Raw genomic sequence first — 25,554 nt, forward strand, 5'->3', positions numbered from 1 at the left:
ATTATTTTTTAAGCATTATTTCTTAAACCACGTGTTTTAATAAAGGTATCACTTGGCAGAGTAATCCTATGCAGGAGGCTTTATACAAGTGGATTTTTCTAAAGGGTAACAGTCAAAACTTAAAGGCAGTGCCTCAACCAATGACCATACGTGTGCCATGGATTGGTAGCACCAATACTGTAGAGCTGTACAGAAAAATGCATTTTTTGTCTCACATTCTTCAAGGAATTCAGTAAGACTGGAGTGGGATCCAGAAAAGAAGTAAATGTAATCATTTCCTAACTGAGAACTCTGCAATTTGGGAAACCGCTGTCCCTGGCCTTTTGATACTAGAGCAATGGCCCTGCTTGAAGAGGGAGAAAAGTGCAAAGATGGCAGGGTGTTCAGAGGAAGCATAAAAGATGCCATTTCCATTATCTGAAAGAACAAAAAGGGACCATGTGCTATAATTTTTGTAGCTTTGAAATTTAGACCTGAAAAATACAAAGACCATTAGTATCACTCTATTTGATTGAATCATCATTTTGAATAATCATCTGAAACTTCTCCCAATCTCCTTATATTACTGACATTCACAGTTATATTGTTTGATAAAATATAGGTTCTCTTTTTCACAAAAATGCTTTCTTGTGATAAAACTAGCATTATATATTCTTCCTTGGAGTGAATGTGAAGGGGTTTGGGGTGTGGTGGGCAAGAGGGTTGAGGTTTGAATTCTTCCACTGAATTCAACTTGGGACGCTGAATTTTACATAGAGTAATCAGACACAATCTCCACTTTGTGAAAATCTGAAATCAAGTTGCCTTTTTATAAGATTTAAGTGTCACATTTACTTAACTAAACATTGTTAAGGTTGTGACAGTCTGAATCAAGTTGATGAGAGTACAGAATTGCGGCAATAAATTGGATCAGTGAAGATCTGAGTCAAAGGCCACCCAACACTTCCTGTTGTTTTTAGCACATTTTAAGCCTGATCACCAAGAATACTGTTTCAAGTCCTTCGTTCATTTAGACATGCTACAATATATGCATATCTAGGACTTGAAGGAAAAAAATCAGTCAATGTGTAAACTTCAGCATCCCAAAACCTAAAAAGAAATTATTGAAAATTAATTGCAAAAAAATCTTGAATTGATGTGAAATGCCACTATTTTTGTCTAAATTATTAATAAAGAATTTCCACAAATCTATTTTGTGAAAAAATTATTATACATATTGTTTATTCATTTAAGAACACCCTGACCTATCCAATAAATTAGATACGGCTTTTAGATTGCTTACTGAAATAAGACAGAGATCTTCAGGGTCCTTCAGGTTAGATTAAAAGGGTGAAAGACAGGTAACTCAGCCAGGAAACAAAAGAGCTGCTATGAATTTTGAAAGGAAAAACAAGAATTGAATTGAATCCAAATAAATCAATTGTTTTAGGATGCTGAAAATGTTAATTGGAAGATGTTAAGTGAAAATGATCACTCTCTGAAATCTAAAAATTTAAGTTTGATTCCACTTTCTTTGTAATTGATTAAGCCCCACAATCTCCCTCGAGAAGAGGAAAATATATTTGCTGTTCTGCTCATACAGAGTCCTGGGATAACATAGGTGAACAATACCTCTTGGATGTTATATATAATTATGGGGTGCAGCTTGAAGTTCTGAAGTCCAACGTGGGGGACAAAGTGAGAAATTAAATCCAGACCATCAGGCAAGAGAGGATAAGCTTGCTACAGTAAAACACCACCCCATTATCTAAAGAGCATAAAACAAAAAATGAATTTATTCTTCACTCACATCGTATGCCCAAATCCAACTCAACATCATCATTCAAAAATCAGGCAGATACAGAGAACATTTTTGAAGATATGGCCAGTCTCCATGCCAGAGGAAAAGAACTTTGAAGGATTTTGTACTAGTAGTACCATACTGTAGCCCAGAAGTATAACATGCCAGGTCTGCTTACAGCTCAGTGTCCAAAATGAGGTACGTGGTCCAGCTGACTACAAAGACAAAAGAGAAGGGAATCTCACCATATATCTGGGAGGTGGAGGGGGAAACTATTTGGCAATTAGTAGTGACAGCTGCCATATCAAGATGTTTAGGTATTAATCCGAGTTTGGGATATAAGGCAAAGGATTCAGAAGTAAAAATGTTTTGATTAATTGAAAGAATAGCATAACTCCTCAGGACTCTTAGTGAAAAGGTAAAAAAAAACTACATAAAATTATTATGAAGATATAGCCATTGAACTTATGACAGGGGCTCTCTGTTTTCTTATCCTAGGATAAGTAGCCTTTCTGACATGGACAAACAAAATCTGGAAGGTGGGACTGCTCTCTGTGAAGCAGATGTCTTTTCAGAATTTTTTTTTTTTTTATATGAGGAATTTGAAGGACACTGGAGAGCCCTCACAGTTCTGACAAGATTCTTCTTTCAAGTTTACCCTGTTTATTTTCTGGTTAGTTTCTGAAATACTCTGAAAACATTTTGGAAATGTCCCCCATGTATAATCTGGATTCCTGGCCTCTCTCTCTTTTTATATATATGTATTATATCTTTTCTAACATAATGGGAAGGAGACTACTTCTAACTTGGTATCAGGAAAATAATAAATGTGGGAGGCTCTACCTGGGCAACGGCAAGGGAATACTAGTATGGTAAAGGGATGTATGCATGCTAGTGTACATCAGGAAAACACCTGAATAAATAATGCTCTCATGATGCTGGGTACATGGTGGGAAGAAAGTGAACTGATAAATACAGAATCTGTGGAAGGTATTCTTTGCCTTCCCATAATTAATCATAATAACGCTTAACATTTTTTAAGTTGCTTATCAATGGCAGGACCCGTGGAAAGTGAGGTACATGTATTTTCTAATGTAATTTCCTCAATATCTTATGAGGTCAGGAGGAGAACAGGGCAAGGCAATGTTAAACAATTTTCCACAGAGCACATAGCTAGTGGAAAACCCAGAACATTAACCCAGATGGGCTGAGTTCAGAGTCATCTTAAGGGAACACCTCAGTGTGGGTGGGAGGTAAAAATAAATAGCATCAAACTTAAATTCATGACTTGATGAGAAGAATCACATAAAGGTAGACATATAGAGTGTGTAAAAAACAAGTGAGAGAATTCAACTTCAGCAGCTTGGGAGGAGTTAGGAGACGGTAAATAATGAAAACTAATGTTGTGGTGATGGTGCTTTTTTCCTCTCTCTTATTTCCAGAAGAGTATAACAATGTTTCAGGATGTGGGACCAGGTAACTTCCTGTATTGTTTAATGTCTGTGGACTAGGGAGTCACCAACACGGAAACAACATCCTGTTTAACTTAGTATGCTACATTAAAGTCCAAAATCAAGTTTTCCTTCTAATTAAATTTTAATGCTTAAAGTTATTTTATTGAGAGCTTCATATAACTGTTTGTTCATCATCCTCCTTAAGCAAAGACTATTTAAAAAAATAAAACAACAAAAGTAGAATAGAAGCTAACCTAGAGATAAGATAATCTAAAGCACTGTAATAAAACTACAAGTAACCTCTGACAATAAGGAAACAGGACCAGACCATCAATGGATACAAAAATCAAGCAGCTCAGGGCTGCTTGGCTGAGGAGAGTAGAGGCAGAAATTGACTCAGCAATTGAGTTCAAAGATTGCAGTCAGCCTTGCATACACTTAAATAGACATTTAAGAAGTGGGTAGATTTCAAAATTTTATTGTATTAATTTATATTAATATAGATGAAAGAGAAAATATAAGGAAAGTTTTCTATTAGGAAAATAATCGCAGTAAAATAATGATTAAAATATAGATGCATATACAAAATAAATCAATCTTGAAAAATTATAACTAAGGTATGGAATTTGGATTAATAATATTTAGAGGATATATGCTGAGTGGGGTAGGAAATTGCTACAAACAAATAAATAAATAAAGGTTGATCTCAGAAACATTAGAGTAAACATTAAAAGGTAAGCTGGGAATTTTGGTGTATGGTTTAGACAAGAAAGGAGAGGCCTCTCCAATTGGAATAGTTACTCAAAGGTTAGAAGTGTAAGTAAACAGAGCCTATAAAGGGAGCATGTATTTTGGGCTTTGGCCCCATGACATTCCAAAAGTGAAATCAATGGCTTGCAGTAAGATCATGGGTTATTTATTCATATTATCAGGAAATGATACTCAATTTTCATAATCAAGATTTCCAAGCAGCCAAATACCACTTATATTAGACTGGCTTAAAGATCAGGACCCATATCTTTGTGCAACAGTTATTCTTAAGTAAGTAATCATATTAAAATATTTAATTTCGCGTATTTAAGGAAACTTCAAAAAGGTTCTTCACTTGATAAAACAGACTAAAATATACCCCTACCTAGACAATATATAGATAATGGTAATATCATTTAAATATCCCCATTATTTTGTCCCAACAAATATTCTCCAGCTTTCTCTCCCATTGTTACCATAATAATACAGTTGCCAATCCAATATTAGTTGCCTCAGAGGGGTTTGGAGAAATTGACTGGAAATGGATGTTAGGGAAATTTCTAGAGTGATGGAAATATTATATATTCATAGAGTTCTGGGTTGCTTGAATATACATATACATGCTAAAACTCATGAAAATATAAACTTGGAATCTGTATTTTTGCATATAAATTATGCATACGATGTTATGTATAGTTCAATATAATGAAACAGAATGAAGGAAGAGGAGATGGGAGAAAAGGAATCGATAAAATGTGCATATAGATAACTATTTTCAACTCATTAGCTGCAGAAGCAAGCAATGAAATAGCTCACTAACTGTTGGAAGAGTAAGTGTTATCAGGGTCCATTCTTACTGAATTTTTATAAAATGGAATACATATATACATATTTATAAACATATAAAAGCACATATATAGGGCTTCCCTGGTGGCGCAGTGGTTGAGAATCTGCCTGCCAATGCGGGGGACACAGGTTCGAGCCCTGGTCTGGGAAGATCTCATATGCCGCGGAGCAACTAGGCCTGTGAGCCACAACTACTGAGCCTGCGTGTCTGGAGCTTGTGCTCTGCAACAAGAGAGGCCACGACAGTGAGAGGCCCGCGCACCGCGATGAAGAGTGGCCCCCGCTCACCGCAACTAGAGAAAGCCCTCGCACAGAAACGAAGACCCAACACGCCATAAATTAATTAATTAATTAATTAGGAAAAAAAGCACGTATATGATATCTTTGTTAGCTCTATGATCCACTGTCGATGGAAAAATGATGATGTTGTAGCAATGTCTTAAGTAGAAAAGAAAATGATAGGATCTAAAACACCTTTGGGGGGCTTCCCTGGTGGCGCAGTGGTTGGGAATCTGCCTGCTAATGCAGGGGACACGGGTTCGAGCCCTGGTCTGGGAAGATCCCACATGCCACGGAGCAACTAGGCCCGTGAGCCACAACTACTGAGCCTGCGCGTGTGGAGCCTGTGCTCCGCAACAAGAGAGGCCACGATGGTGAGAGGTCCGCACACCGCGATGAAGAGTGGCCCCCACTTGCCGCAGCTGGAGGAAGCCCTCGCGCAGAAACGAAGACCCAACATAGCCAAAAATAAATAAATTAATTAATTAATTTAAAAAAATAATAATAAATAAATAAATAAATAAAACACCTTTGGTGGAATTGACTTTAATAAGAGCTGCAAAGTTCATCTAAATGAGCTGAAATGTGAAGTGGGTGCAGAAAGTGGTAGGTATGTATATCTGCTAGCTTGAGTCTATGGAATTTCTCTTCTGATTACCTCAAATTTTTCACAAAATTAGAAAGAGAGGCCTTTATCTGGAATGTGGAAGGAGGAGGAAGTGTTTTGTATTTGAAAGAATAGGGAAAAGAAAGAAGCAGTCAGACAGGAGAGTAGGGAAATAAAGATCAATATCTGGTAACATCAAGACTCCAGTTGAGGTTTGTAATTATGGATCCAAAACAAGTATGTAAAGGCAGAAGAACTGGACTTTCCAGCAAATGTATTTTAAATCCAGGAAAATGGCTACTGCATGATTTTGCTTGGTCTTTAAAAGCAGAGTGAGTACTCAGCCAGCATATGAGAAGAGGGGTCCAGAAAATACATTTGGAGTTTATGATTAAAAATTTTAACCCCTGGCCCTTTCTTCTCACCTCAACACTAATCTTGTCATAAATCTTATTGATACTTCTGATACCTTGGCATCTTCTCCTTTCTTCAAATATCTTTTCCACCTTCCTACATCAGCCACTATTTTGATAGTCATACCCTAAAATTTGGCCACTGCCAGTAACTGCAATCACATAAGAATCTAGGCTGTAATCATTTTGCATTCTGACCTTTATCTCTTACAAATTACATCCTTTGAGAGAACTGCAGTACTGTCAATGAAATTATATTGATCCTACCATCTTTGCCATATCCCTCATTCCCACTCACACCTTTATTTTTCTTCCCATGACCTATCACTACATTCAATCCTCTGCCTACATGCTTATTTCCTTACCTTTCTCTCAACTTGTGGGAAAAATCAACTTTAGTTCATATTGACTCTGCCTGCTCTCCTTCTCACCCATGCATCTAGATGTGGCTATTGAAAACCACACAGCTATGCTATAGTCTCAAGTAAGTGAAAGAAAAATAACTTTAAGGGAGTTGCTCATCATTTCTAACACTTTCCCTAGTCTGTTTACTCTTCCATTCCATGCCCATTTCCCAACCATTTTGTTACCATACATTGATACGCCTCAAATACATTACAAATTTGCAAAATATTTGTTCCACTACTCACAGAGCACTTAGGAGATGTCTGGAGTGACTTATAGACCCTAGTTACCCTGTAATTACTCCCAGTCACCTCCAGCTGTGAGCACTCTTACATGTCTTCCAGTGTTTTGCACAAATATAATTTTCCAAGTGTACCATGATGTGAAAATATTTTGAAGTACTGTAAAAAGTGACTATTTCACAACTTTCTTCTTAAATGGTAAAAGCTTCTCTCCCTTCCTCACTCTATGCTGATTGCCTGATTTCTGACATCCCTGGAAAATAAACACTATAGCAGATCTTGTTAACATCATCCCCACCAAATTGACCAACCTGAAATCTTACCTCTGTATTCTACCATCCTTTCTTTCACTATGGATGAAGGTCCTATCCAATTCAAGCATATTATTTTTCACTAAATTCCATTATCATTCTTCTACTCAAGGATTTTATTCCTGTAACTTTTCCCTTCTCCCTACATCTTGCATGGTTCTGTATATAATAGCTCATTTTATCAGTTTATATCCTATCAGTTCACTTCTCTTCTCAAGAACACTTTATCCTGAACTCATCTCCTGTTCCCCTTTAGCAAACTCTTCAAAAGAGCTATCTTTAGCTTTTTAATCTAAATCTCATCTTCCCCTTCTCTTCTAAATACATTCCATTTAGAATTGTTTTATACCAACTACTCTACAGAAACATTGCTTATCAAGATCGTTAATGACCTTCATGTTGCTTTTCATCATACTCAACTTTACATTTATTCCCTTTCATGGTAGGCAGAATAAGGAACCCCCTACAGACCTGCACATCCTAATCCCCAGAACCTTTGAAGGTTTCATGTTACACAGAAAAGGGGAATTAAGGTTGTTAATCAGATGATTTAAAAATAGTTTACACTAGATTATCTAAGTGGGCCCAGTGTAATCACAAGGGCCCTTAAAAGTGGAAACAAGAGGCAGAAGAAGAGTCAGTGTCAGAATAATGCAAAGTGAGGAAGATTTAACTGACCATTGCTGAAGATGGAAAGGAACCATGAGCAAGGAAGGCAGACAACCTCTAGAAGCTAGAAAATGTAAGGAAACATTCTCCCTTAAGCCTCATCATCCACCTCAGAGGTGCCTTTGCATGTACCTTAACAACAACTGAATGGCTACATGTGAGTCCTAGACTTCATTTTCTCTGTCTATGGTCATTATTTATTTGACACATTCTATTGACTTTGGAACCATCTAAAGGCTGATGACTCTCCGGATTATCTTTTTTTTTTTTTTTTTGGTAAGTAAATCACAGTTTTATTTATTGAAAGGTTATTTTTTTTTTGGAAAAATTTATTTATTTTTGGCTGCATTGGGTCTTCGTTGCTGCACCTGGGCTTTCTCTAGTTGCGGTAAGCAGGGGCTACACTTTGTTGTGGTGTGTGGGCTGCCCATTGCAGTGGCTTTACTTGTTGTGGAACATGGGCTCTAGGCACATGGGCTCAGTAGTTGTGCCTCATGGGCTCTAGAGCACAGGCTCAGTAGTTGTGGCACATGAGCTTAGTTGCTCCGTGGCATGTGGAATCTTCCTGGACCAGGGCTCGAACGTATGTCCTCTGCACTGGCAGGCAGATTCTTAACCACTGCGCCACCAGGGAAGTCCCCCAAATTATCTTTTTAATCATTGTCTCTCTTCTAAATTCCAGACTCATATGTATCTACCTGCCTCCTTGATATCTCCACTTGAATGCTTATTGTGATGTCATAGTCGGTAATTCCAAGACACAATTTCTTTTCTCCTATTCCCAACACTCTCCCCCCCAACCAAAAAGGACAATACTGGCTCATATGCAGACTTCTCCACCTAAGTAAATGACATATCCATCTTTCCATTTGCACAAAAAAATGTTGTAGTTTATCCTTGATACCTTTCAAATCCTAAATGCAGTTCATTTGTAAATTATGTTGGCTCTGTCTCCAAGTTTGCAAGTAATCTGCCTCTCCATTTCTGATTTCACTCCTGACCTGCTATTATTTGTGCAAACAAATATCCCTCTACTTTAAGGTCTTCTCACTTGTTTTTCCATTGGTTTGTAAAAAATCCAGTCCTCCATGTATCTGCATGGTTTTATCCTCTCACTTCCTTCAGATCTCCCACATGCATCATATTAAAATCTTTCTTTAGTCCCCTTCATTAATCGCATTCCTTTCCCCAGGGTCATTCTACACTTATTAGCCTACTTTATTATACTCATGAAACCTGTCACATTCTTATATTTTTTTTATTTGCTTATTATATTCCCACATCAGAATATAAGCTCCATGAGGGTAGGTATTTGTTTACCTCTGTATCCCTTCTACTAAGAACATGATGCAGCAGTGCATAGATACTCAATGAATATTTATTAAATATTTATTTATTGACTATGAACAAGACTTTAGGGAATGCTATATCTCGCCAAGTAAACAGATGCAAAGTTTTCATCCCAGCCCTTATATTAGAATAAATAATATGGTTCAATTTGGTATTGAGAGTGTTCTGCTTCCAATATCCTTTATGTCTCAGGAATATTAATATTTAATAATTAATATTCTTAGATATACAAATTCTGCATTTTCAATTACATCAGTTGCAAATGACAAAACTAAGAGAGGCAAGAAAAGATACTGTTTAAATTTGTGTTTTTCTTTCTAGGAATAAGTTTATTACCCCTTAGAGAATGTAAGATACTTTCTAATCTTTGGAAATGAATAGGAATTATCAAGTTTAGATACGATGCAGAAGAAAAACTAGAGAGACCTGGAAATGATTTTATTTATTACACATGACAGATATGGTTTATTCAGAGACACATTGTCATTGTTGTGAGCTATGAAGTTTCCATCATCATTAGCTTTCCTTCTTTCCCAGCCAGCATTATTTCCCAGTCCTATAGCCATAGCTCAGAAGAAACATATCACCTACAACACACACACACACACACACACAGAGTCCAATAATCCTAAACTGTTAACATTCTGAGGAGGAATGAGAATGCGACAGCATGGGAGAGGGAACCAGGATGGTGTCATAATTGTGTGATGAGTTTTGTGTCCTTTTGAAGTAGCATCCCTACAGCTAAATTTGCTTACCTTTAAAATACAGACACTCCAACTCTAGTTCTTGGCAGAATCAGTTAGTAAGAAAATTACTTGCTTTGCTGCTTTGCTGTGGAATCTTTCACTTTATTTATTTATTTTTAACAGGGACATTGTACACAATCTCCTTTCCTGGCAAAACATCCAAGGTGGTGAAGACAGTTGTTAATATTTCCCTACTTCCCAAATCTGTATATTTACATGAACTCAGACATTATTCTTATGAAAACTGTGTTCTCCTATGCTGCCTCATATGAATCATGTTTTAATGTAAGTCACTTAACAATATCTCCTGCTAAAATATATATATATGGTTTTCAGTAATTATAAATTACAGAATATTTAAACTTCTTATGTCTCTTAAGAGTAATTATACTTTTATAGGAGTCAGAGGTTTAAATATAAAAGGGTATAACTCTAGGGACACTCTATCATTATGGTATTTATAATACACCTGGGAGTATACAATGTTGTCAATCACTTTGCTCCTGCTAGTGCTAACTTATTCTTATACTCTCTATGTTTTATCCTTGTTCTTAAATTAGACATAAGCAATTTCACCTTCAATTTGACATATCTAGAAGTTCCTTTTAAATTTTACTTTAAGAAGTAAATAATAGCATATCGAATGATATAAGATGACATAAAATATCTGTATACTATTTTTCTTTTGAAGCATTTAAGCTAAAGCAGAATCTAAAGACAAAATAATTTGAGAACAAAAGGACAAATTTACTCACTGGTAACTTGCACTTTATGTTTCTTGGAACCATTATTCTATGAGCCCAGAAAAACTTTGCAGAATCCTAACTATCTTGCTGGAGAGAATACATAGAGTTCCTGAGATTTCATAGAAGGAGAAAGGCCCAGATAAACTCAATCTTCCATACCTTTCAGCCAAAGCAAAAGGCCTGTGTATAAAATAATCTCTGACTCTCCAGATCAAAACTAAATACCACTAGAGGATTTCAATCAACAGTCAGTGAAAATAGCAGATAAATCTGCCAGGCAAGCACTGCCTGAATTTCTGATGCCCCAAATCATGAAATATTACAAATCATTTGTTTCATTAATTCACCAAAATTGTGGGTAGATTGTTATGCGACACATAGTAGTTGTCTAACTGATTTATTTTTAGCAGTTTATTATAAATTTTAACTTGTTCTACCAGTTCCATAAGCCATTTTGTGTTCTTTCTTGTCCCTTTGTGATTAATGTATTAAAAAAATAATTCTACGCTCTCTTTAATATAAATTATAACTTTTATCACATTTGAGTATGGTTTTGGGTTCTAAATATATTTTAATTTCAAAAATATGTTAGTATTGTGAAGGCAGATACATTTAGATTAACCCATAAATTTACCCATTTTGTTAACTTTTTTTTTTCCTTTTGCTTTCTCTAAGCTTCCTTATGGGATTACTTTTTGTTTCTTCTTGTAAAACTGTTTTTCCTATTTTTGATATGATTCCACTAGTATTTTTTCCTTTTATTTGTCTGTAAGACTTTATTTTAGAAGAATATTTTTTGCTAGTTTATAATTCTACATGGGCAGTTCCATTTTGTCACACATTAAAATTTTAATTCCATTGTCTTCTAAAATATACAATTACTATTGAAAGTTTAACTGCCATATTCAGCTCCTTTGAATGTAATATCATTTTATTTATATTAATATTTTGGGTTTTTTTTTTTCTTTTCTTTTATTGTTTTGTTCCTGACATTTTGGTTTTTGTACCTATCCTTTGCATTTATCCTTCTTGGAATTTGTTGTGCCTTTTGTGGCCTGATATTTCCCTATTTTCAAAAAAAATTTAGTACTTATCTTTTAAGTATTTCCCCATACTATTCTCTCTCTCTTCAGTTATATGCATATTAGAATATTTCACTTTATCCCTTTCTTTATAACATTTTCAATAATTTCTATTATTCTGCTTTGCTTTTTTAAGAACCATCTTCTATCTTTTGATGTGTCTAATCTGTTCTTAAGTTACTGTATCTGTTTTATTTATTTTTCCATTTGTTTTTTTGCACATGGGCAAAATTAACAATCTTGCTTTCTAATTTCTTAAACATACTAAGAGAAGTTATTTAAAAATCTTTGTCGGTGAAGAGACCTTCAAGATGACGGAGGAGTAAAATGTGGAGATCACCTTCCTCCCCACAAGTACATCAGAAATACATCTACATGTGGAACAACCACTACAGAACGCCTACTGAACGCTGGCAGAAGAACTCAAACTTCCCAAAATTCAAGAAACTCCCAAGGTACCTGGCTGTGTGGCTGACAGGGTCTTGGTGCTCCGGCCGGGTGTCAGGCCTGTGCCACTGAGGTGGGAGAGTCAAGTTCAGGACATTTGTCGACCAGAGACCTCCCAGCTCCATGTAATATCAAATGGTGAAAGCTCTCCCAGAGATCTCCAACTCAACACTAAGACCCAGCTCCACTCAATGAACAGCAAGCTACAGTGCCTGACACCCTAAGCCAAACAACTAGAAAGACAGGAATACAACCCAACCCATTAGCAGGGAGGGTGCATAAAATCATAATAAGGTCACAGACACCCCAACTCACACCACCGGATGCAGTCTTGCCCACGAGAAAGACAAGATGCAGCTTCATCCACCAGAACACAGGCACCAGTCCCCCCACCAGGAAGCCTACACAACCCACTGAAACAACCTTAGCCACTAGAGGCAGACACCAAAAACAACAGGGACTATGAACCTGCAGCCTGCAAAAAGAAAACCCCAAACACAGTAAGTTAAGCAAAATGGAAGACAGAGAAATACACAGCAGATGGAGGAGCAAGGTAAAAACCCATCAGACCAAACAAATGAAGAGGAAATAGGCAGTCTACCTGAAAAAGGATTCAGAGTAATGAGAGTAAAGATAATCCAAAATATTGGAAATAAAATGGAGAAAATGCAAGAAACATTTAACAAGGACCTAGAAGAACTAAAGAGCAAACAAACAATGATGAACAACACAATAAATGAAATTAAAAATTCTCTAGAAGGAATGAATAGCAGAATAACTGAGGCAGAGGGACAGATATGTGACCTGGAAGATAAAATAGTGGAGATAACTACCACAGAGCAGATTAAAGAAAAAAGAATGAAAAGAATTAAGGACAATCTCAGAGAACTCTGGGACAACATTAAATGCACTACCATTAAAATTATAGGGGTCCCAGAAGAAGAAGAGGAAAAAAAAAGGGACTGAGAAAAAATTGGAAGGGATTATACTTGAAAACTTCCCTAATATGGGAAAGAAATAGTCAGTCATGTCCAGGAAGTGCAGAGAGTCCCATACAGGATAAATCCAATGAGAAACATGCCAAGACACATATTAATCAAACTATCAAAAATTAAATACAAAGAAAATATATTAAAAGCAGCAAGGGAAAAGCAGCAAACAACATACAAGGGAATCCCCATAAGGTTAACAGCTGATTTTTCAGCAGAAACTCTGCAAGCCAGAAGGGAGTGGCAGGACATATTTAACGTGATGAAAGGGAAAAACCTACAATGAAGATAACTCTACCCATCAAGGATCTCATTCAGATTCGACTGAGAAATTAAAACCTTTACAGACAAGCAAAAGCTAAGAGAATACAGCACCACCAAACAAGCTTTACAAAAAATGCTAAAGGAACTTCTCTACACAGGAAACACAAGAGAAAGAAACGAGCTACAATAACAAACCCAAAACAATTAAGAAAATGGTAATAGGAACATACGTATCAATAACTACCTTAAATGTAAATGGATTAAATGCTCCAACCAAAAGACATAGACTGGATGAATGGATACAAAAACAAGTCCATATATATACTGCCTACAAGAGACCCGCTTCAGACCTAGAGACACATACAGACTAAAAGTGAGGGGATGGAAAAAGATATTCCATGCAAATGGAAATCAAAAGAAAGCTGGAGTAGCAATTCTCATATCAGAAAATATAGACTTTTAAAATAAAGACTATTACAAGAGACACTACATAATGATCAAGGGATCGATCCAGGAAGAAGATATAACAACTGTGAATATTTATGCACCCAACATAGGAGCACCACAATACATAAGGCAAATGTTAACAGCCATAAGAGGGGAAATCGACAGTTACACAATCATAGTAGGGGACTTTAACACCCTACTTTCACCATTGGACAGATCATCCAAAATGAAAATAAATACAAAAACACAAGCTTTAAATGATACATTAAACAAGATGGACTTACTTGATATTTATAGGATGTTCCACCCAAAAACAACAGAATACACTTTCTTCTCAAGTGCACATGGAACATTCTCCAGGATAGATCATATCTTGGGTCACAAATCAAGCCTTGGAAAATTTAAGAAAATTGAAATCATATCCAGTATCTTTTCTGACCATAATGCTATGAGCCTAGATATCAATTACAGGAAAAAAACTGTAAAAAATTCAAACACATGGATGATAAACAATACACTACTACATAACCAAGAGATCACTGAAGAAATCAAAGAGGAAATCAAAAAATACCTAGAACCAAATGAAAATGAAAACATGATGACCCAAAACTTATAGGATGCAGCAAAAAGAGTTCTAAGAGGGAAGTTTATAGCAATACAATCGTACCTCAAGAAACAAGAAACAAATCAAATAAACAACCTAAACTTACATCTAAAGCAATTAGAGAAAGAAGAACAACAACACCCCAAAGTTAGCAGAAAGAAAGAAATCATAAAGATCAGATCAGAAATAAATGAAAAAGAAATGAAGGAAAGAATAGTAAAGATCAATAAAACTAAAAGCTGGTTCTTTGAGAGATAAACAAAATTGATAAGCTATTAGCCAGACTCATCAAGAGAAAAAGGGAGAAGACTCAAATCAATAGAATTAGAAATGAAAAAGGAGAAGAAACAACTGACACTGCAGAAACACAAAGGATCATGAGAGACTACTACAAGCAACTCTATGCCAATAAAATGGACAACCTGGAAGAAACGGACAAATTCTTAGAGAAGCACAACCTTCCGAGACTGAACGAGGGAGAAATAGAAAATATAAACAGAACAATCACAAGCACTGAAATTGAGACTGTGACTAAAATTCTTCCAACAAACGAAAGACCAGGACCAGATGACTTCACAGGCGAATTCTATCAAACATTTAGAGAAGAGCTAACACCGATCATTCTCAAAGTCTTTCAAAATATAGCAGAGGGAGGAACACTCCCAAACTTTTTCTATGAGGCCAACATCACCCTGATACCAAAACCAGACAAAGATGTCACAAAGAAAGAAAACTACAGGCCAATATCACTGATGAACATAGATGCAAAAATTCTCAACGAAATACTAGCAAACAGATTCCAACAGCACATTAAAAGGATCATACACCATGATCAAGTGGGGTTTATCCCAGGAATGCAAGGAGTCTTCAATATACACAAATCAATCAATGTGATAAACCGTATTAACAAATTGAAGGAGAAAAACCATATGATCATCTCAATAGATGTAGAAAAAGCTTTCAACAAAATTCAACACCCAGTTATGATAAAAACCCTCAAGAAAGAAGGCATAGAGGGAAATTACCTCAACATAATAAAGGCCTTGTATGACAAACCGACAGCCGACATCATTCTCAGTGGAGAAAAATTAAAAACATTTTTGCTAAGATCAGGAACAAGACAAGGTTATCCACTCTCACCACTATTATTCAACATAGTTTTGGAAGTGTTAGCCACAGCAATCAGAGAAGAACAAGAAATAAAAGGAATCCAGATTGGAAAAGAAGAAGTAAAGCTTTCACTGTTTGCAGATGACATGATTCTATACATAGAGAATCCTAAACATGGTACCAGAAAACTACTAGAGCTAATCAATGAATTTCGTAAAGGAGCAGGATACGAAATTAATGCACAGAAATTTCTTGCGTTCCTGTACACTAATGATGAAAAATCTGAAAGTGAAATTAAGGAAACACTTCCATTTACAATTGCAACAAAAATAATAAAATACCTAGGAAAAATCTACCTAAGGAGACAAAAGACGTGTATGCAGAAAACTATAAGACACTGATGAAAGAAATTTTAATGATACAAACAGATGGAGATATATACCATGTTCTTGGATTGGAAGAATCGAGACTGTGAAAACGACTATACTACCCAAAGCAATCTACAGATTCAGTGCAATCCCAGTCAAACTACCAATGGCATTTTTCACAGAACTAGAACAAAATATTTCACAATTTGTATGTAAACACAAAAGACCCTGAATAGCCAAAGCAATCTTGAGAAATAAAAATGGAGCTGGAGGAATCAGGCCCCCTGACTTCAGACTATTCTACAAAGCTACAGTAATCAAGGCAGTATGGTACTGGCAGAAAAACAGAAATATAGATCAATGGAACAGGATAGAAAGCCCAGAGATAACCCCACACACATATGGTCACCTTATCTTTGATAAAGGAGGCAAGAATATCCAATGGAGAAAAGACAGCCTCTTCAATAAGTGGTGCTGGGAAAAGTGGACAGCTACATGTAAAAGAATGAAATTAGAACACTCCCTAACACCATACACAAAAATAAACTCCAAATGGATTAAAGACCTAAATGTAAGGCCAGACACTATCAAACTCTCAGAGGAAAACATAGGCAGAACACTCTATGACATAAATCACAGCAAGATCCTTTTTGACCCAGCTCCTAGAGAAATGGAAGTAAAAACAAAAATAAATAAATGGGGCCTAATGAAACTTAAAAGCTTTTGCACAGCAAAGGAAACCATAAAAGATGAAAAGACAACCCTCAGAATGGGAGAAAATATTTGCAAATGAAGAAATTGACAAAGGATTAATCTCCAGAATTTACAGGCAACTCATGCAGCTCAATATCAAAAAACAAACAACCCAATCCAAAATGGGCAGAAGACCTAAATAGACATTTCTCCAGAGAAGATATACAGATTTCTAAGAAACACATGAAAGGATGCTCAACATCACTAAGCATTAGAGAAATGTAAATCATAACTACAATGAGGTATCACCTCACACCAGTCAGAATGGTCATCCTCAAAAAATCTAAAAACAATAAATGCTGCACAGGGTGTGAAGAAAAGGGATCCCTCTTGCACTGTTGGTGGGAATGTAAATTGATACAGCCACTATGGAGAACAGTATGGACGTTCCTTATAAAAATAAAAGTAGAACTACCATATGACACAGCAATCCTACTACTGGGCATATACCCTGAGAAAACCATATTTCAGAAAGAGTCATGTACCACATTGTTCATTGCAGCTCTATTTATAATAGCCAGGACATGGAAGCAACCTGAGTGTCCATCAGCAGATGAATGGATGAAGAAGATGTGACACATATATACAATGGAACATTACTCAGCCAGAAAAAAGAAACAAAATTGAGTTATTTGTAGTGAGGTGGATGGACCTAGAGTCTATCATACAGCGTGAAGTAAGTCAGAAAGAGAAAAACAAATACCATATGCTAACACATATATATGGAGTCAAAAAAAAAAAAAAGGTTCTGAAGAACCTAGGGGCAGGACAGGAATAAAGGAATAAAAACGCAGACATAGAAAATGGACTTGAGGATATCGAGAGGGGGAAGGGTAAGCTAGGATGAAATGAGAGAGTGTCAAGGACATATATACACTACCAAATGTAAAATAGATAGCTAGTGGGAAGCAACTGCATAGCACAGGGAGATCAGCTCAGTGCTTTTTGACCATCTAGAGCAGTGGGATAAGGAGGATGGGAGGGAGATGCAAGAGGGAGGAGATATGGGGATATATGTATATGTATAGCTGATTCACTTTGTTATAAAACAGAAACTAACACACCATTGTAAAGCAATTATACTCCAATAAAGATGTTTAAAAGAAGTATATAAAAGAAATTAAAAATCTTTGTGTAAAAGCCCCACTATCTGGATCCACCATAGTTCTGTTTGTGTTATCTTGTGTTTCTCTTTCCTTTTGTCCATATATTTTCACATTATGCACCTGGTATCGTTTGGTAGAGTTTCAGAAAATGAATATGAATATTTGTAGAAATAATTTGAAGGTCTGTGTGATTAATCTTTTTTTTTTTTTTTTTTTTTTTTGCCAGGCGTCTAGGTTGGCAACACTAGTAAGTTTAATTTACCTAACCCAATTAGGTATTTAAGTAAAGCTAGGATTCAATATCTGTGAGTGTCCTGTTCAGTGGAGTCCTGATCTATTATCAGTGGATCATTACTCCCAAGGTGTAGACTTCTAAATCTAACCTTAAGTAATAGGTTTTTTACCAGGCATGCTGATTTGTGGCAAACCCTAAACTCCAAATTTGCCCCCTTAGTTCTGTGAGTATGTTATAAATTCTGTCTAGCTTCTGAAATTTATGCATCAATTTCTCCTATTTTGGGGATCATGTGGGTACTAAAAAGAAAAACAGAACCAGATACTGAGCTCAGAGCTGTGAGCTTCTAGTATTATTTAGTTATTGTTCCTGCAATTCTCCACTTCATTGAGAGTTGTCAAATAATTTTAAAGAGATTTTGGCTATGCTGTTTTGTATTTATTTTCAGTGGAAGAGTTAATTTGAAATGGCTACCTTGCCATTATTACAATCTGTATTTCCTTGGAAATACTTTAAATTTAATTCAATTAAAAAACAACAAATTGTCAAGTCTTGGAGACAAAAGCACCTTACATACTATCAATTTTCACAGGAACACAGGACTACAATTGGATGTTTGTATAATTTTTAAGTGAAATGTGTGTTATTGATAATTATATCAGACAATAGGTCTAGACTTAGATTGTTCTGGAAATAGCAGAATGCAAAACAATTGTATGTTACCCTAGTTTTAATTCCATATTGGAATTTTTATGCAAGAATTATGCTTGAAGTGACATGAAGATATACATATATATGAACAATTTCTCTTTCTTCTGTGAATAATATGCTGTAATAGATGAAAGGAGGTGATAATGTGATAAACCATGCCTTCAAGGTTACATACAACTTTACCATAAATATAGGGTCTCCATAGGAAAAAAATAAATGGTGAAGTTATAGCGGTATCAATGTCCTTCATACATTTAAGGAGAGAAAGTTGTAGTAGACAACATGAATATTGTTCAGTTGCCTGTAACAATACTTTAAAGACTTTTAACTGATTTACAAAATATATGGCAAGTGATAAGTATATAACACTAAGAAGGTTTGACTGCCTAAAGCAGGTAGTTTCTGGGGTATAAGAATTCATTCTAAAATGAAGTATTATCATCTCTCTATCAATTTACAAATGTTTGACATTAAATGTTTTATGTTTTTCTTTTAATTTAATCTCCTCATTGACTAAGGCAATAAAATATTATAGAAGTTCAATAAATACTATCTGAATTAATTAATAGCGCCAACTACATTTTTGTTAGATTTTTTTTTTTTTTTTTTTTTTTTTTTTTTTTTTTTTTTAACATCTTTATTGAAGTATAATTGCCTTACAATGGTGTGTTAGCTTCTGCTTTATAACAAAGTGAATCAGTTATACATATACAATATGTTCCCATTTCTCTTCCCTCTTGCATCTCCCTCCCTCCCACCCTCCCCATCCCATCCCTCTAGATGGTCACAAAGCACCGAGCTGATCTCCCTGTGCTATGCGGCTGCTTCCCACTAGTTATCTATTTTACATTTGGTGGTGTATATATGTCCATGACACTCTCTTACCCTGTCACATCTCACCCCACCCCCTCCCCATATCCTCAAGTCCATTCTCTAGTAGGTCTGTGTCTTTATTCCCGTCTTGCCACTAGGTTCTTCATGGCCTCTTTTTTTTTTTTTTTTTTTCCCCTTAGATTCCGTATATATGTGTTAGCATACTGTATTTGTTTTTCTCTTTCTGACTTACTTCACTCTGTATGACAGACTCTAACTCCATCCACCTCATTACAAATACCTCCATTTCATTTCTTTTTATGGCTGAGTAATATTCCATTGTATATATGTGCCACATCTTCTTTATCCATTCATCTGTCGATGGACATTTAGATTGCTTCCATGTCCTGGCTATTGTAAATAGAGCTGCAATGAACATTTTGGTACATGACTCTTTTTGACCTATGGTTTTCTCAGGGTATATGCCCAGTAGTGGGATTGCTGGGTCGTATGGTAGTTCTATTTGTAGTTTTTTAAGGAACCTCCATACTGTTCTCCATAGTGGCTGTATCAATTTACATTCCCACCAACAGTGCAAGAGTGTTCCCTTTCCTCCACACCCTCTCCAGCATTTATTGTTTCTAGATTTTTTGATGATGGCCATTCTGACCGGTGTGAGATGATATCTCATTGTAGTTTTGATTTGCATTTCTCTAATGATTAATGATGTTGAGCATTCTTTCATGTGTCTGTAGGCCATCTGTATATCTTCTTTGGAGAAATGTCTATTTAGGTCTTCGGCCCATTTTTGGATTGGGTTATTCGTTTTTTTGTTATTGAGCTGCATGAGCTGCTTGTAAATCTTGGAGATTAATCCTTTGTCAGTTGCTTCATTTGCAAATATTTTCTCCCATTCTGATGGTTGTCTTTTGGTCTTGTTTATGGTTTCCTTTGCTGTGCAAAAGCTTTTAAGTTTCATTAGGTCCCATTTGTTTATTTGTGTTCTTATTTCCATTTCTCTGGGAGCTGGGTCAAAAAGAATCTTGCTGTGATGTATGTCATAGAGTGTTCTGCCTATGTTTTCCTCTAAGAGTTTGATAGTGTCTGCCCTTACACTTAGGTCTTTAATCCATTTTGAGTTTATTTTTGTGCATGGTGTCAGGGAGTGTTCTATTTTCATACTTTTACATGTACCTGTCCAATTTTCCCAGCACCACTTATTGAAGAGGCTGTCTTTTCTCCACTGTATATGCTTGCCTCCTTTATCCAAAATAAGGTGCCCATATGTGTGTGGGTTTATCTCTGGGCTTTCTATCCTGTTCCATTGATCTATATTTCTGTTTTTGTGCCAGTACCAAACTGTCTTGATTACTGAAGCTTTGTAATATAGTCTGAAGTCAGGGAGCCTGATTCCCCCAGCTCCATTTTTCGTTCTCAAGATTGCTTTGGCTATTCGGGGTCTTTTGTGTTTCCATACAAATTGTGAAATTTTTTGTTCTAGTTCTGTGAAAAATGCCAGTGGTAGTTTGATAGGGATTGCATTGAATCTGTAGATTGCTTTGGGTAGTAGAGTCATTTTCACAATGTTGATTCTTCCAATCCAGGAACATGGTATATCTCTCCATCTATTTGTATCATCTTTAATTTCTTTCATCAGTGTCTTATAATTTTCTGCATACAGGTCTTTTGTCTCCTTAGGTAGGTTTATTCCTAGATATTTTATTCTTTTTGTTGCAATGGTAAATGGGAGTGTTTTCTTAATTTCACTTTCAGATTTTTCGTCATTAGTGTATAGAAATGCAAGAGATTTCTGTGCATTAATTTTGTATCCTGCTACTTTACCAAATTCATTGATTAGCTCTAGGAGTTTTCTGGTAGCATCTTTAGGATTCTCTATGTATAGTATCATGTCATCTGCAAATAGTGACAGCTTTACTTCTTCTTTTCCGATTTGGATTCCTTTTATTTCTTTGTCTTCTCTGATTGCTGTGGCTAACACTTCCAAAACTATGTTGAATAATAGTGGTGAGAGTGGGCAACCTTGTCTTGTTCCTGATCTTAGTGGAAATGGTTTCAGTTTTTCACCATTGAGGACAATGTTGGCTGTGGGTTTGTCATATATGGCCTTTATTATGTTGAGGAAAGTTCCCTCTATGCCTACTTTCTGCAGGGCTTTTATCATAAATGGGTGTTGAATTTTGTCGAAAGCTTTCTCTGCATCTATTGAGATGATCATATGGTTTTTCTCCTTCAGTTTGTTAATATGATGTATCACATTGATTGATTTGCGTATATTGAAGAATCCTTGCATTCCTGGGATAAACCCCACTTGATCATGGTGTATGATCCTTTTAATGTGCTGTTGGATTCTGTTTGCTAGTATTTTGTTGAGGATTTTTGCATCTATGTTCATCAGTGATATTGGCCTGTAGTTTTCTTTCTTTGTGACATCTTTGTCTGGTTTTGGTATCAGGGTGATGGTGGCCTCGTAGAATGAGTTTGGGAGTGTTCCTCCCTCTGCAATATTTTGGAAGAGTTTGAGAAGGATAGGTGTTAGCTCTTCTCTAAATGTTTGATAGAATTCACCTGTGAAGCCATCTGGTCCTGGGCTTTTGTTTGTTGGAAGGTTTTTAATCACAGTTTCAATTTCAGTGCTTGTGATTGGTCTGTTCATATTTTCTATTTCTTCCTGGTTCAGTCTCGGCAGTTTGTGCCTTTCTAAGAATCTGTCCATTTCTTCCAGGTTGTCCATTTTATTGGCATAGAGTTGCTTGTAGTAATCTCTCATGATCTTTTGTATTTCTGCAGTGTCAGTGGTTACTTCTCCTTTTTCATTTCTAATTCTATTGATCTGAGTCTTCTCCCTTTTTCTCTTGATGAGTCTGGCTAATGGTTTATCAATTTTGTTTATCTTCTCAAAGAACCAGCTTTTAGTTTCATTGATTTTTGCTATTGTTTCCTTCATTTCTTTTTCATTTATTTCTGACCTGATCTTTATAATTTCTTTCCTTCTGCTGGCTTTGGGGTTTTTTTGTTCTTCTTTCTCTAATTGCTTTAGGTGCAAGGTTAGGTTGTTTATTCGAGATGTTTCCTGTTTCTTGAGGTAGGCTTGTATTGCTATAAACTTCCCTCTTAGCACTGCTTTTGCTGCGTCCCATAGGTTTTGGGTCGTCGTATCTCCATTGTCATTTGTTTCTAGGTATTTTTTGATTTCCCCTTTGATTTCTTCAGTGATCACTTCGTTATTAAGTAATGTATTGTGTAGCCTCCATGTGTTTGTATTTTTTACAGGTCTTTTCCTGTAATTGATATCTAGTCTCATAGCGTTGTGGTCGGAAAAGATACTTGATACGATTTCAATTTTCTTAAATTTACCAAGGCTTGATTTGTGACCCAAGATATGATCTATCCTGGAGAATGTTCCATGAGCACTTGAGAAAAATGTGTATTCTGTTGTTTTTGGATGGAATGTCCTATAAATATCAATTAAGTCTATCTTGTTTAATGTATCATTTAAAGCTTGTGTTTCCTTATTTATTTTCATTTTGGATGATCTGTCCATTGGTGAGAGTGGGGTGTTAAAGTCCCCTACTATGATTGTGTTGCTGTCGATTTCCCCTTTTATGGCTGTTAGTATTTGCCTTATGTATTGAGGTGCTCCTATGTTGGGTGCATAAATATTTACAATTGTTATACCTTCCTCTTGTATCGATCCCTTGATCATTATATAGTGTCCTTCTTTGTCTCTTGTAATAGTCTTTATTTTAAAGTCTATTTTGTCTGATATGAGAATTGCTACTCCAGCTTTCTTTTGATTTCCATTTGCATGGAATATCTTTTTCCATCCCCTCACTTTCAGTCTATATGTGTCTCTAGGTCTGAAGTGGGTCTCTTGTAGACAGCATATATATGGGTCTTGTTTTTGTATCCATTCAGCCAGCCTGTGTCTTTTGGTGGGAGCATTTAATCCATTTACATTCAAGGTAATTATCGATATGTATGTTCCTATTCCCATTTTCTTAAATGTTTTGGGTTTGTTATTGTAGGTGTTTTCCTTCTCTTGTGTTTCTTGCCTAGAGAAGTTCCTTTAGCATTTGTTGTAAAGCTGGTTTGGTGGTGCTGAACTCTCTCAGCTTTTGCTTGTCTGTAAAGGTTTTAATTTCTCCATCGAATCTGAATGAGATCCTTGCTGGGTAGTGTAATCTTGGTTGCAGGTTTTTCTCCTTCATCACTTTAAGTATATCCTGCCACTCCCTTCTGGCTTGCAGAGTTTCTGCTGAAAGATCAGATGTTAACCTTATGGGGATTCCCTTGTGTGTTATTTGTTTTTTTTCCCTTGCTGCCTTTAATATGTTTTCCTTATATTTAATTTTTGATAGTTTGATTAATATGTGTCTTGGTGTGTTTCTCCTTGGGTTTATCCTGTATGGGACTCTCTGTGCTTCCAGGACTTGATTAACTATTTCCTTTCCCATATTAGGGAAGTTTTCAACTATAATCTCTTCAAATATCTTCTCAGTCCCTTTCTTTTTCTCTTCTTCTTCTGGGACCCCTATAATTCGAATGTTGGCGCGTTTAATGTTGTCCCAGAGGTCTCTGAGACTGTCCTCAGTTCTTTTCATTCTTTTTTCTTTATCCTGCTCTGCAGTAGTTATTTCCACCATTTTATCTTCCAGGTCACTTATCCTTTCTTCTGCCTCAGTTATTCTGCTATTGATCCCATCTAGAGTATTTTTAATTTCATTTATTGTGGTTTTCATCATTGCTTGGTTCCTCTTTAGTTCTTCTACGTCCTTGTTAAATGTTTCTTGCATTTTGTCTATTCTATTTCCAAGATTTTGGATCATCCTTACTATCATTATTCTGAATTCTTTTTCAGGTAGACTACCTATTTCCTCTTCATTTGTTAAGTCTGGTATGTTCTGACCTTGCTCCTTCATCTGCTGTGTGTTTTTCTGTCGTCTCATTTTGCTTATCTTACTGTGTTTGGGGTCTCCTTTTCACAGGCTGCAGGTTCGTAGTTCCTGTTGTTTTTGGTATCTGTCCCCAGTGGCTAAGGTTGGTTCAGTGGGTTGTGTAGGCTTCCTGGTGGAGGGAACTAGTGCCTGAGCTCTGGTGGATGAGGTTGGATCTTGTCTTTCTGGTGGGCACGTCCACGTCTGGTGGTGTATTTTGGGGTGTCTGTGGCCTTATTATGATTTTAGGCAGCCTCTCTGCTAATGGATGGGGCTGTGTTCCTGTCTTGCTAGTTGTTTGGCATATGGTGTCCAGCACTGTAGCTTGTTGGTCGTTGAGTGAAGCTGGGTCTTGATGTTGAGATGGAGATCTCTGAGAGATTTTTGCCGTTTGGTATTACGTGAAGCTGGGAGGTCTCTTGTGGACCAGTGTCCTGAAGTTGGCTCTCCCACTTCGGAGGCACGGCCCTGATGCCTGGCTGGAGTACCAAGAGCCTTTCGTCCACACGGCTCAGAGTAAAAGGGAGAAAAAATAGAAAGAAAGAAAGAAAGAAAGAAAGAGGCTATAATATAGTGAAGTAAAATAAAGCTATTGTAAAGCAAAGCTATACAGACAAAATCGCACCCAGAAGCATATACATATACACTCACAAATAAAGGAAAAGGGGAAAAATTAATATATCCTGCTCCCAAAGTCCACCTCCTGAATTTGGGATGATTCGTTGTCTATTCAGGTATTCACCAGATGCAGGCACATCAAGTTGTTTGTGGAGTTTTAATCCGCTGCTTCTAAGGTTGCTGGGAGAGATTTCCCCTTATCTTCCCTGTTCGCACAGTTCCTGGGGTTCAGCTTTGGATTTGGACCCGCCTCTGCGTGTAGGTCGCCTGAGGGCGTCTATTCCCCGCACAGACAGGACGGGGTTAAAGGAGCAGCTGCTTCGGGGGCTCTGGCTCCCTCAGGCCGCGGGGAGGGAGGTGTACAGAGGAGGCGGGGTGAGCCTGCGGCGGCCGAGGCCGGCGTGACGTTGCACCAGCCTGAGGCGGGCAGTGCGTTCTCCCGGAGAACTTG

The 25,554-nt window shown here is 36.6% G+C and overlaps 1 long non-coding RNA gene across 1 annotated transcript in view; it reads right to left on the reverse strand.

The window, feature by feature from the left end:
• Positions 1–7,879, reverse strand: part of LOC309643304 — a 45,386-nt gene extending 37,507 nt beyond the window's left edge. Inside the window, exons 1-2 of the long non-coding RNA XR_014253672.1 lie at positions 5,639–7,879; positions 1–5,304 (exon numbers count right to left, since the gene is read on the reverse strand). The exon at positions 1–5,304 is cut by the window's left edge and continues 23,739 nt beyond it. This is a non-coding gene — a long non-coding RNA (uncharacterized lncRNA). The remainder of the gene's footprint in view (positions 5,305–5,638) is intronic.
• Positions 7,880–25,554: the final 17,675 nt, after the last annotated feature.

The sequence above is a fragment of the Balaenoptera physalus genome (genome assembly GCF_965194825.1).
Source record: "Balaenoptera physalus genome assembly, chromosome: 15".
NCBI classification, from domain to species: domain Eukaryota; kingdom Metazoa; phylum Chordata; class Mammalia; order Artiodactyla; family Balaenopteridae; genus Balaenoptera; species Balaenoptera physalus.